General features: G+C 39.6%; 1 protein-coding gene across 4 annotated transcripts in view; it reads right to left on the reverse strand.

Moving 5' to 3' along the window:
* adck1 (aarF domain containing kinase 1) overlaps nt 1-12947 on the reverse strand; it is a 71156-nt gene that overhangs the window by 52766 nt on the left and 5443 nt on the right. The gene's annotated exons all lie outside the window — the stretch shown is intronic.

Here is a 12947-nt window from a genome sequence, read left to right on the forward strand (position 1 = left end):
GGAAACTGGTGCTAATGGTGGTAACAGTTGGCAAAACTGATACATGTATTAATTTTACTTGAACATTTAACTGATTTAACTGATTGAGCACAGAAACAATTAAGAGATGACTGGAAACTGCTGAAGTTGTGATGCTTCAGAATTTTTTCCTGCTTTTTCCTTTGTCCTCCAACTGTAGATAAGTGACCTAGTTTTTATCATGAACACCCTTAACAAATGTAAATCTGGTGATTCCACTAACCTTTGAAATTGAAAAAGCCACCCTGAGGCCTATTTTGTCATACATTTGCAATATTTATCTACAGACACTTTAATTATCAACCCAAACACCAGGCGTAGACCATATCTACACCCCACGTTCACTTTCCTCTCATTTTCATTCCAGACCGAAACTCAGACGATTCCTGGACTAAAATGACAGTTGATGAAGATAGTAACTGAAAACCGTCCTTAGGCCTAATTCCTTTCCTGGACATCAGTCCTTACTTTATTTTGGCATAAGTTAAACAAATCTATTGGCAAAGAATCACATTCCATCCCTGATGCAGTTGTATTTGAATTCCTTGGGAGAGTAAACCTGCAGACTGAGGGCAGAGCTCCAATGAGCATGTTAAAGATTTTGTGGCAGCAGTGTTTGTCTGCTATTGCAGTAACATATACTGTATGTTGTGGAGGGGAACCCAGTGTTGGCTTGTTGCTGACAAAGCTAAATGATTAATAGGCTGAGGTGGTTATTATTTAATTATATGTTTGGTTGTGTGTGTTTAAAATGCACTGGGATCAGAGTATCATCATTCTCTGGGATGCTGGTTGGTCTATGTTAATTTTTTCCATCCAAGCTGGGTCAAGATTTGGTAGGGTAGGGGCAGGTCTTCCTGGGAAAAAAAAACAACTAAGGCTGTCAGTGCACTTTTCAGAGCTGACGACAAAATGATACACAGGTCAGCTATACTATTATGGACAGAGTGTGTTGTACTGCTGAAAAGTAGTGCATTAAAATATATTGGAGTGTGACACACCAAATCATTTCAAACCCTGTGAAAGATTTCATAATATCTGGGACATCTAGTAGCTTCACAGTAAACGTGACGTGTTTTACATCATTTTGTCAATTCCATTTTTATCAGAGTAGAGAGTAGGTTAAATAACACACCTCTCTGCATAACACAACACAGTTCAACAGCAACATAAATTTCATATTGCAAAACAATCATACATTTGAGTCAACACCTCTTTAAAGCAGTTTCAACAAAAACAACCTCCACAAAGGTAAGATTTATAGCAGGACTTAGATGATGTTTGTTTTACAAAGGTGTACCTAATTAACTGACAACTGAGTGTACATTTTGGCATAATCAGCACTGCATTTACACTGTGTGACTGTTTTCTCATATCATATCAGTGTATCATTACTGTGACTGTCCATTTGTGTGTCTTATGAGTTTTAAGGGAAGAAGTTTTCTGTAGCAGTAAAGGCTGAACAGAGTAGGCTAAATATTCATTCACACCAAGAGCAGCACACCCAGCCCTACAGTGTGTCAGCACATACACGTTAACACACACCACTCCTACCATGTCATCAATGCCTGTTACAGTTTACCACAATGACACTAATCCAAACGTATGGTCATGTAGAAAGACCCGGGTTGCACCCAAATGTAGTTATAAGGTGCCAAGATGTGGCACAGGGTAGTTGCAGTGAGCAGGCAGTATCCTCTGACTCTGTTCCAGCCTCATTACACAACTGCAGCATACACCACGTATGCCATGGTCAGGAAGACAACTTCACTGTGCACACCCATTTTAAGCTGTCACAAACCTGTGTTTATGTTGGCTTGCAATTATGTGTAAGTGACAAGAGTATGCGGAGACCAAATCTAATTCTAGGATATATATATTTTTTATCCACTCCAGTGTCTTGTAGATAAAACAGTGTGTGCAACAGCACACAGTTAGAGAACCACTGGTCTAGCTAGCCTGCACTCTAAAAAAATATATTAAAAAAAAATAAAAATAAAAAATATGAAAAGACAAAGATAATAATATGACAACTCAAATTGCACGCATTTTGTTTAATTTAATGTCATGCTATGAAAGCCAGCCAGTACACCTGACAGGACCTTTTGGTTGAGCGCAATGTCTGACATCTTATATTCATTTTACTCTGAAATAACTTGAAAATGGTTCAATGATTGGGTGAAAAACCACAGATTTCTGTGCAGGGCTAGGATTATAACAGTGCCTCTGGGCCAGATCTTGTTTTTGGGTGTGAGAAAAATACAAAAAAAAAAAGAAAAAGGAAAAAGAGTCATCTTTAAGGACAAACATTCTCTCTCTTGATATTTAGGCTACACTTTAATTTCAGTCATTATGCCTCAAGTAACAGTCTAAAGAACAACTCAACAGGAAAAAAAACAATACTGTAGTATCCTCTCTGTTTTCTGTGAATGACACATGATGTTGGAGTGGACACTGCTTGAAAAACAAACAACATTCTAATCTCAGGCATTGGGGCACTGTGCCAGCTGCTGTTTAACTCCTGTGCCCTGGGTGGCACACAGACAACAGCAGTCAGAAATCAAGTATTTGCACTGCCGCTGGAGCTGGAGCTGAGGCTGGAAGCAGCTTGTCAGCAATGATCTAACTACAGCAGGCAGCTGGGAAGCAAATGTTAAACGTTCCCTCCTATTCATATCCCTCAAGGATTTTCCCACCTCAGACTTGTTTGGCTGATAAGCTGCTGCCATGAGCTCATCAAGGTCAGTTATTATCTAGCCCCTCCCCAGTATTTACATATGTGTCCCTGAGAAGAGGACTTGAGGAGTGGCGGTGGGCGCTTATCTGAGCTGAACATTGTCCCTTTTTTTCCTGTGGGAGAGAAGTAGTGCTGATACACTCAAGAATGAAACCAGTGCTGACATCTGCTGGTGGAGCGATGCAACTGCATTCTCATCTAATACATTCAGTAGAGTGGTTGAATTAGTGTATGTAAAGCAAAGTAAGTACTTTTACTACTGCTATATTTCAGTATCATTTTTGTATTCCCATTTTGAATTTTATACTTTACTCTTCTACACTAAAAATCAATAAATAATACTTTTTTTTGTTTAGTTTTCAGTTCCGCCCGCCAGCTCTCCATTTTACACAGTGCTAGAGTTCTCTAATTAACTGTTCCCTCACTTCCCTGTCGAGGCCTTTCTGTTTATGGATTTCTACAACAGGGGAAAGTGGAATTAGAGCTATGAAAACTCAGCAAGCAAGCTAGACACCAAACAAAATGACATGTTCTGTCTGTCTCCTCCGCTCCATTTCTGTACAATCAGTGGGGCACATACACACAACAAACAGACCCATTTTGACTAGGACCCAGGGTGGTCAGATCTGGGTCGAATCAACGATAATCAACTAATCAACCACTGGAACTCAAGAGACTCAAGAGTCTTGGCAGAGGCCTGATGCTCTGTCAATTAACCAACAAGTATTACTAAAAAAAAAAAAAAGAAAAACACGCATGAGACCCTTTGCTATAAAACAGGGCCAGTCCCACGCAGATTAAGTAAAATTTCGACCTGTCCTGACACAGTTGCTATGTCGGATCTTGGTTTCTAGGAACAAAGTGGATTCTGCCACTTATCCAAGTCCAACCTACAGTGGCAGCAGGCTAAACAGGGTAGTCCAACTGTCCCTCCAAAAGTGTTGGGAAAGACAGCTAGAGTATGAGGCAGGTTCTCTTTAACGAATCAGAAAGCTAATTTGCATTGTTTTACTTTGTTTTACCCATGCAAGGCCCAAAGTGTCATAGAGAGGCTAAACAGAGCAGCTAAAAGGAAAAGCAGTAGGGAAATGGCATTACAACAGGGAAAGGAGATTGAGCATTTAAATGTCTGTTTAATATTTACTTGCAATTCAATTTGTGAAATAGTTGTTTCTCTGTTTTAAATTAGATTATTAAATTTTATTAATTATTATTCTTTGATGTACTTTTAAACAATATTGACTGTTTTATGTTGTTTTTGTAAACCTTGTAGATTTAAATGTAAGTGATTTTTATAATTCCTCTTTTTATTGCCCACTAAATTTTCAAATAATTAATTACTTTATAATGTAGTTAATTTATTTCAAGATGAATATGTTATTTTGTAAATAAATTTATGAATGAATTCTTTAATTGTACAATATGTTTTTATTTAATGAAATGTTTTATTAATAATTCCATTACACTTGTGGTCCTCCATACTGAGAGGGCACAGAGCCCCCTCTTCACACACTCTGTGGGTACGTGAGTCAGCTAAATGGTGGATATGCAAAATGAAAATATAGAACTCATTGTCACAGTAGCTGATGCAGAGAAGATTTTTCCTCTTGTGAGAAGGCACTAATCAGGCAGAGCCTGATTTCCTTCCCCACTGTGCTTTCATATTACTATGACAACCTCAGACACATTCACTGTAATAGGGGTAAAAGACAACTCTTTATCTCTAACCTTGGGGTGGTGTTGAAAGAGAATTTGCATGATACTGTGCAGATGTGCCGAGTGAATCAGCGTTTTGCTCTCCTTTCATCTCAGCCATAAAAAGCCACTTTCAAAATGGCTGCTTCCCTAAATCGGTGCTGTGCTCCTGCCTTCTTCTCATGCAGCTGAGGAAGCAAGGGGATCATTAGACATCAGTATCTGTTTGTCCTCGCTGTCACCATTTCATCATCTTCCCCTTCTCCTCACCCTTATCCTTTTCTTTTCACCCAAATCCATAAAATAACCACGTGACTCTCTCATCTCCTCATGAGGCTGCTTTCAATCTGCCTCACAGTCAAAGACTCAGTCTATCTCTTTGTATTCCATCACAGCCTTTGCCCAAAATACTGAGGTTATACTGATGTTAATGAGGGCATCATTTACCAAACAGGGTAAATAAATGCATGTAAATATATGATAGTGATGCTGGTGTAGTGATTCAAACCACCTCGTGAAGTTAAGACTAAAATTGAGGTTGAAGAAGACTTTAAAAAGCAGAAATCCTCTAATTCTAGTAATCATATCTCCAACAAAATGTTCATGTGCTGCTGATTCTCCCTGTCAAATACAGTGTGGAGGAAACATAATTATAAATTACTTAAGTTTGAAGAACTCAAAAGTCACAAACCGTATTTTACATTTTCAAACTAAGAAAAAAACGGACTCATGAAACAGTATAGTATATCATTTAAGTACAAATGCAAGCATTCAAAAAGACAGTGGGGTGGCCTGACTTCATTACCAGAACCTGAACACAGGCACAAAAGGCAACTTCCACACAGAGGCACTGATGCCAGAGTTCACTGGTCAAGAAGCACACAGGTAAAGCGTTGGACTGAGGACTGAATTATGTTTATCTCTCTGTCCATTTCATTAGTTCATCTTTTTCTCTGCAACCTTCGACAAGGTTCAGTGACAACTGTCAGGCCCATTTGATTACACCACAGTGAAAGCACAGAAACTGACACCTCTGTGTCTGTGGCGTCTCTGAGTCTAAAACATGTCACACGTGCATGTATATAACCAGTATGTGAGTGTGCTCAATCACTCTAGCAACACTGAACACAACAGAATATTTCTACACTTAATGTACTAATTGACACACCAGTCAGGCTTTATTTTCAATCTGACCCAAATCCAGACCATTTATTACTCTGCAGCAGTCCAAACAAAACACACCGTGCTCTGTGCTCCTTATTGTTTATAACTGCTCTAACAAATCATTTTTAAAGATACTGATCTTTATATTTACATTCTCACATGCATTTGGTTCTGGCTCAAAAAGAGCGCACCAATATCACTTTCTTTACAGCCAGGCTGCAGAGGATTTGTGAGGAAACATCAGACATTAGGGAGACTGACAGCCATGAAATGAACATTAAGGGGGGAAAATACAGAGGACAAAAATGACCCAGTAATGCACAACATGAGCATTATAAACCTACACTACAATGACAGCCACTAACCCTACCCAAGGCTATAAAACCATTCTTTTGCTTTCAATTTGTCACATGCACAGACAGACCTCAAAGGGACCTTAAGCACCTACCATTCTGAACCCTAAAGGGAAAGTGCCCTTTTCTTGGGGTGCTTTTTAAAAATAAATAAATGAATTCCTGTTTGCATACAGCCTGCCCTGACTGCCAGTAAATATAAAATAATAAAAATGAAATCTAAATATCTGATCAGGAGATTGGTACTCTCACACTCTCAGTGTGAGTCAGACAGTGTGATGGAGTTACTTCGAGGTAGACATAAGGTTTGTGGCCAAGTATACTGTTCAGATTCGTTTTCATATTTTATTATATCCCTTTAACAGTGTCACATAAGTTGTCATTCCAGGCACATGCTCCTTTAATTATTTGCAAAAATGAGCTTTTATGACTTTGGACCCCTGCCCATCTAACACCCTGTGCATGTCCCTGCTTTGTATGCAATTGAATGGATTCGGTCTGAATTAATTGGAGACGGAATGGACATTCCTATTCTGGAATTTTGATATTGAGAGGTAATGTATCAAGTTCATCTCTACATCTTGATTTCTGATAAAGCTTACATAGAGAATTTTAAACCAGTTTTAAATCTCTGTATTTCCCCTACCAACCTTGCCCATAAGCCTGAGCTTAAGGAGGCTACATTTAATTTCCCAATCATCTGTTGCCATAGCTCGTAATGAGATGCTAAATGTTGAGGAACCTGAACCTGAGAGGGGAAAGAAAAAGAGAGAGGGGCATTTAGAATTGCATTATCAGTCCAGAGATAAGGTCCCACTCCATCACCCAGCGCTTTCTCATGTATTTGGTTTTGCTTGGTTTTGACTGATGTGTGTTTTAATTTCTCTTGTTCTTTTGTCTTTTAATCTGTCTCTTCAGCACAGGACTGAAGAGAGTGTCTGCAAAGCCAAAGAAGGATGAAAAAAGAATGAGACAGAGAGAAGTAGAATTGTGCATCTCCACTGCATGATTCTAAAGCAAAAGGCCAGCAAGAACAAAATATGCTGCTCACTGGAATGTCGGACGCAGCCGGCACGAGGAATGAACTGAAAAATACATACTACTACAACTACTTAATAGAGAACAGGAAACGCACTGAGACACTGAAGAACAACGAACACAGAAAAAAAAAAAAACCACAAATGAACCGCAAGAAAATCAAAAGCAAGATACTGCACAGGGAGAAACTGAATCAATGGTGGTCATGTACGCTGCAAAACAGCCAGCTAGCATAAGGCCAATTTTGGCATGTCCAATACATGGAATGTATTTAAAAAATTCAATAGGTTGAAAAATATGCTGGAGAGTGTGAGAACCTATAGCTCCTCAAAATCAAGTGACCAGTCGTCGTGTTCACAGGGATCAGCTCCTCCAGTTATCTTTGTTTACTCTAAATAACACTCTTCTGCCTCTCAGTTTCTCCAGTAACAGTTTACATTTCTACATCTCACTGACATATTTTATTGCAGTTCTTATTTGATATTGCACTTTAATATCATTACATCTTTTACCTTGTTATTGCACTAAATTGTACTGAATCTTAACAGTAAAAGTCATTTCGAAGTGAAGTAGCTTTAAGTCATTTATTATTATTGAGTAGGAGCAGGTGCAGGGGCAGGAGCTTGTAGCTTCACTGTTCTCCTAACAGTCCTGTGAAAGTGGTGCTGGGACAGTGGCAGCCTGTGGCCTACAGAGCTCCAATTATTTAAAAGGCACCTGGTGGCACTACAGGAGAAATGTTCAGCATTATGCAAATGTCTTCTGATGCAAGGGGGTTGATAACAAGGTGAGAGCATATCGCCCCCACACTGCAGATCAATCTTACTCCCTTGGGTGTCACCGCTGTATTTAACAGTTTCAACAAAACATAGCGCATTAAAAATAAAAAGGCAGACAGCAAACAGAGCTTTTCTCTACTTGGGGACTGCACAAAAGGAAATTAGCTACATTGTGCTTGTATGGCAGACAGTCAGACCAGAGAATGTAAATTAAAAGCTTACAAGCTTATGAAATATCCACTCACAATATCATTCTATTACACAGGCAGTCATTTACACATAACATTACGTGTACTATTCCATCATGTGCTTTAGTGGAACATCAAGCCGACACCATGGAAAGGAAAAGGAGGCTCAGGTGTTGTCTATTTGTTGACTGGTTGAAGGTCATGACTTGGGGGGACCTGAACACACCTCAGGTAACCTTTCTTTGTTTGATGCTATGTCATTTATTTTAATTTTGGACTATCAACCTCCCATCCCTGACGTGCTGTTGTAGGATATAATGACAGGAAGAACTGCATCCATTATCTCTATATCTTTGTGTGATGGTATCAGAACCCTGCATAAGGCTGTGTGATATGATGATATATATCGGATGACAAAATAAAAATGTCTATCTTTTCATATTATGCTCTATCATTTATATCATTCTTATTTCATCATCTGATATGGATCATCATATCGCAGAGCCCTGTAGTATAGATACATATACAGAAACCTCTCAACACCACTAGCGTGCTTTAAGGCCTGTATAGTCCAACAATTAGAAATGCTGGGTCTTTATATGTCAAAATATTCTGTGCCTCAACACCAACATCCTAATTGGTATATTTCTAAATATAAAGTTATTTCCGACAGTTACTCTGTAAGGAATGCTGTAATTTGTTTCTTCTCTTTGCCCATTTTCTCTCAACTTGACATAAATATTTCTACTTCTGTTAGTGATTTGCTACTTTTTCCAAAATGCCTTTGGGTAAATGTCTGACAACTAGTGTATAGTTTCTTGTTTAACTGGCATGAAGTCAAGCTAGAAAATGTGTCAATAAATGCGATTTTTTTCATTTTCTATTTTTTGATGACTCCATTAACTGTTTGGTCTGAAATATGTAAAGCCCAAAGACATGTCATTAACTGTCTTGTTTTATTTTACATAAATGCACCATTCTTCCATATGTGGAACCCAGATGTGTTGTATCATTGGATGACCAGGGCTGGAAAACCCCCATACGAGTTAGTAAAAAGTAATTAGCAAAAGAGGTACTGGGCAAAGTTCATGTTCTTTACAGAGAATTGTGCTGAGGCGAGCAGAGCGAGTCAGGGAAAGGGCAAGAACACCAGACGCAACCACTACATCATCGGATAAACAAGAACATCAGCCTCTGGAACCAACAGGTGACAGCTGCTGGTGTAACTATGCAATCCACAACAGAGTGCTTTTGCTTATATGAATGGGACATTTTGTGACGGCTGCTGGATGAGGACATCTAGTCTAACCAAAACACTCTCACGTGTAACTCACACTCCATTTACCGTATTTCTACTCTAAAATGTGAACAGACACGGACATTTCCCAAGATGCAGGCTATCATCTGAGTGACAATGTAAAGGAAAATCTGAAGACTTCTGCTCTTAAAATAGAAAACATGAAACTGTAATTTTTTCCTGTTACCAAGTGTGTGTCACATGTTGCATAGGAGTTAAGTGTAGTCTGTTTTGTCCTGAGAGAAATCACAGCATGCTTCACTAGTTGCAGAGGACAAAAAGCAGTCCATCTGTTTTCTCATTGCAGGCCATGTTCCTCTGCTCATTTGGCAGACTTTAGAGTTCTCCCATGCCCGCTCTGTGATATGCTCTAATTGGTTGTGAATGGCCCCTCAGTTAACTCAGGGCAGCCTTTGATGAGCCTGGAAGACTGGCTGCCTAAGTGGCTTTTGAGTGAAGCTCTTCACGAGAGTCTGAAAGCAGCGCGGCTGCTCCACTGAGAGACAAACACAGGGTGACACGCTAACAGGACAACAAGGAAGATGAGATGCAGAAACAAGAGCTCATTAACTGTGCAGTCAAATGTGCCTCCTGACATGAACAACCATAGAGTTGGAGATTAGAGGGCACTGACATAATGACTTCATCTGACACATAGGCATTTTTTAATGTTCATTTTAAAGCCCAGTTATAAGGTCCACCTAGCTCAAACTAATGCAGTAAGGCAGTGAACATATTTTATCACTCACCTTCACCTTTTCAACAGGGAAAAAATACCATTTCTAGAAATCTTTCTGATAGTGCGGGAGCTAAATTCAAGGAAGTGATTCCTTCTGCCCTAAATTCATTGCCATATCTCAATTTAAAGAAGACTCCTATATTAGCTTTATTCCCTCCCAACTTGATCATCTTGTAGACAGCATTGCAGGCTCACTGCCTACAATTCTACACTCTATTGCCCCCATAAAAAAGAAAGCAATAAAGCAAAAGAGGCTAGCCCTAAGGTTTAACTCTCGAACTTGTGTACTAAAACAAACAGTACGTAAACTTGAAAGAATATGGCGCACCCGCTTAGCCTGGCATAAAATGTATACAAAGGCCCTCTGTAATGCCAGAGCTGCCTATTACTCATCATTAATGGAGGAAAATAAGAACCCCAGGTTTCTTTTCAGTCGTTTCTGTCACTCTCTGCAGGTATTTCTGCCTCTGGAGCTGTAGAGTCTGATTTGTGATGACAAGTCTCCTGCTGCTCCTACAACCCTGCTCAACACCTGCTGTTATATTTAGAAATTATTAGTACTGCTTCTTGTATTACTGCTACTGTTGCATTTATGACTCTGTCCTTACTATTATTACCTCTTTTCTATTATTGATACCACTTTACATCTTTACATGGAATCTGTGTTATGCTATGTTCTCATGTCCCTGTTCTCTCCCTCCCTCTCTCCCCCTTCCCATCTCTCTCTCTCTGTCTTTCTCAACCCAGTCAGTAGAGGCAGATGGCCGCCCACCCTGAGTCTGGTTCTGCTCGAGGTTTCTGCCTCTTAAAAGGAAGTTTTTCCTTGCCACTGTCGCCTAGTGCTGCTCATGGTGTGCACTGTTGGAGCTCTGTTTGTAATTATAATAATCTAAAGAGTACCGTCTAGACCTGCTCTATATGAAAAGCGCCTTGAGATGACTTCTGTTGTGATTCGGTGCAATATAAATAGAACAGAACTGAACTGAAGTGAATTGAACCTTCAGCAGTAATTAGTTACATAACAAATGTGTCTTCCAACAACTCCAAAGTTACCCACACATCAGATCTTTAGTATTTAACATGTAGACATAGAAACACAGAATTAATTCGTTTCAGCCAGGCTGAGCATTGGTTTACTTTAAGTGTTTACTGACCATCATCAGCTATCTGACACTGTATGCTGTATGCAGAATTCCACAAGTCCCATCTTCACACTAAAGCCATGAGGTTACCAGTCGAATCATCTGCTTTCTTGTGTGAATCACTGTACATAGAGCTAAACAGGACAGGCATGTCCCAGAATGTCAGGCTATAAACTTTAAACAAAGTTAGTCTTATCTGAACCTGACCTAAGTGCAAAGAGAGAATGGAAATAGAGAAGGTTAATGGGAAAAGAAGCATTGAGCAAAGCAGCCTTGTTTCTGCTCAATGTACTGATCTTCTCAGCTACATTGTTCAACAACACTAGCAGAGTTGGTTCAAGTCCTTGTGCACCAGATGGTGATAGAACTCCTCTACTGCAGTCCATTTGGTCACCCAGGAGAGAAGCTTCACAGTGTTGTTAGGATTTTATTTCAGAACTGTGACCACCACTTTTCTCTGACTGTGGAAATTTGATGTTTTCACATCACAAATGATGATAAAGGCAGGAAAATATAATAATAGCAATGTTATATATAATATTTTTTCATAATTGTAAGTAAAAAGTATTGATGAATCAGTGACTGAACGATCTAATTCCCAGTATGACAACAAACATGCTGATAACTGAAAATCAATTCTAATCCCTTTCACAACTCATTATTTAATGGTTACTCAGTATGTACTGTAACTCAGTGTGTTCAGCTGCTACAGAGCAAACACCTAAACATACATGAAACAGTTGGCGCATCGCTAAGGCCGTGGTTATACATGTAATGGTTAGTGTAATATGTAACTCATCATCACAGCATAATCTGCATTCTGTCCTCCATGTCAGTGATCAGTCACCTCTCATTCTTGTCCTTACTGACAGAGGAATCACACTGCAGGAAAAATCAGCAGCATAAAGACACAACAAGCGTGGAGCTGCTGTACTGTCGTCTCACCTCTATGACTTAATAATAATTAGGTGGCAAGCCTCCTCTCTGTATTAAATCAGCACCATGCATTAATTCTAATCAGTATGTGTAGCCAGGCTTGACCAGCAGGGCCCGAGGGGTTGCACAGAGTGTCTGTGTGTCTGTCTGTGTGTGTGTGTGTGTGTGTGTGTGTGTGTGTGTGTGTGTGTGTGTGTGCATGTCACACACATAAGGCCAACCATGCTGAACCATGCTCTTCAAGGTTCACTGCAGCTCTCTGGCTGCAGCAGAGCACTTTTTGTCAGAGCAGGTGGTCTCTGACCTTTGCAGCAGCAGTCTCCTGAGTGAACCTGACTGAGCTGTGGCCTTTAAACAAACACCAGCACAAATCACTCAACGTACATCAACTGACATTTACTGTTATTACATTTATCCTATGAGAGGGATTTCACCCACAAATGTGACCCTGTTCAGTGTATTTGACCATGAATAATAATGCAATCTGATGTTAAAACATGTATGCTGCTCAAGTTTCATGTCAACTTGAAGTTCATTTCAAATCTAAAAACCACAAATTGGAATTTGTTCGATTGCCAGTTCCTCCCTTTGACTAGATAATTAATGACTAAATATGCAACAGTTATATCTGATAACAGAAAACAGTGCTTTGTCATATATTACCTTAATAGACGGGATTCAGCCACAGTGTAATTCATCCCCAGTCTCCTGGATCAAGTAACACTGTGACAGGTGTCTGTAATGAGCTGAGCAGGTGCTCTACAGAGCTTTTTTTTTTAGCATCTTTTAGGTCATTGTTTTGGCCTTGAACCTTTATTGTCTGGGGTCACTTTCAGTCTCACCAACTTCCAACTGAAGACA

The sequence above is a fragment of the Lates calcarifer genome, linkage group LG19 (genome assembly GCF_001640805.2).
Source record: "Lates calcarifer isolate ASB-BC8 linkage group LG19, TLL_Latcal_v3, whole genome shotgun sequence".
NCBI lineage: Eukaryota > Metazoa > Chordata > Actinopteri > Centropomidae > Lates > Lates calcarifer.